The 1,364-nt window shown below is 46.1% G+C and overlaps 1 pseudogene; it reads right to left on the bottom strand.

Moving 5' to 3' along the window:
- Positions 1-716: 716 nt before the first annotated feature.
- The window catches only part of LOC147860299 (small ribosomal subunit protein eS8 pseudogene), a 709-nt pseudogene continuing 61 nt past the window's right edge, over positions 717-1,364 (bottom strand).

The raw sequence follows: 1,364 nt of genomic DNA on the forward strand, positions 1-1,364 counted from the left end.
CACTTCGAAGAGGTCAATCAAGCTCATGGCACCTTCTCTCACTCTCTCTCTCTTTGCTTTCTGTTTCCTCTCTATCTCTCTGGCAACAGGAGTGGCAGCGGCACCACCACCCCACCTGAATCGATGCTACTGCTCCATTAGATACAAAGCCACCACCTCCTCCACCGCCAATGATTACCTGGAAGACAACCGATGCGGGAGAAACATACGCTGAAGAGAGAGAGAGAGAGAGAGAGAGAGAGAGAGAGAGAGAGAGAGAGAGCTTTGTAACCAAGGGCTGATGATTGGAGGAAGAATTAGCAGATCCATCCTCAAAAGTAGGGTGTTGCTTGGCACTCCAAGAGTCGTTGTTGCTTCTGCAAATGAAGGTGAAGACGACCATAGATATAACTAAACCTTGTCTCTCTCTGTCTCGTTCCTTTGAGTCGTTGTCACTTCTGCAGATGAAGGTGAAGACGACCATAGATACAGCTAAACCTTGTCTCTCTCTGTCTCGTTCCTTCTGTGAGAAAAAAGGAAAAGAAGTAACTACAAAGAAGAATCTCTCTCTCTCTCTCCTCTCTCTCTCTCTCTCTCTCTCTCTCTCTAAGGTAGATTCTCACAAACAACTCATTTCAAAAATAGCTGAGAAATACACAATTTGAAGTGGGCACTTCTCAATGCAATCACAAATAATTAAAGAGTGGTCTAAACAGATAAAAAAAGACCTTCAGCAACACCCGTTGTCTTCCCTTTCTTCCTTTGAATCTTCTTTTGGTAGCACTCCAACTCTTTGCCCTCAAGAATATAGTCATCGGCTCTGCCACATTATCCGGGCTGAGAAGAAATGCAAACAAGCAAACAACCACTCGCAAATTGATCCTCAAGATGTGGATCTAGTTTTTGATCCTTAACACTCTCAGAAATTTTGGGGGCTACATGGTTGCTTTGCTTCCCCTTTTCTCCCTCACCAGGTGTCTCTCCTTCCTTAGATTCCTTCTTGTTGGCTCCTCTAGCCTCCTTAGGAGCCTTCTTCTTCTTCCTGATTTCAACACCATAGTGCTGACTATACCAATGTCTGAAGGGGGGAGCATCAAGCTGGACAATTGCAAACTTGGCGAGTGTCTGCGTCTGCACAAGCTCATTGTTCAAAGCATTGTAGACGACATCAAGGATGTGTGCCTTCCGTGTCACAGCCTCTGATCCCCACGAGTAGTTCCTTGTGTCGAGCCTAAGGGCACTAAACTTTAGGTTTCCACCTCTCACACGGACCTTCCGCACTGTCTTGTTGCTGGATAGCTTCGTCATTGCAACCTGACGCCCAAGCTCATACTTCCTCTTCTTGCGCCATGACTTCTTCTTTCCTCTTGTGGCGCGCCTTTTAT

The sequence above is a fragment of the Azolla caroliniana genome, unplaced genomic scaffold (genome assembly GCF_043228905.1).
Source record: "Azolla caroliniana isolate FFs.n. ecotype wild unplaced genomic scaffold, voAzoCaro1.0.p SCAF_9, whole genome shotgun sequence".
Classification (NCBI taxonomy): Eukaryota; Viridiplantae; Streptophyta; class Polypodiopsida; order Salviniales; family Salviniaceae; genus Azolla; species Azolla caroliniana.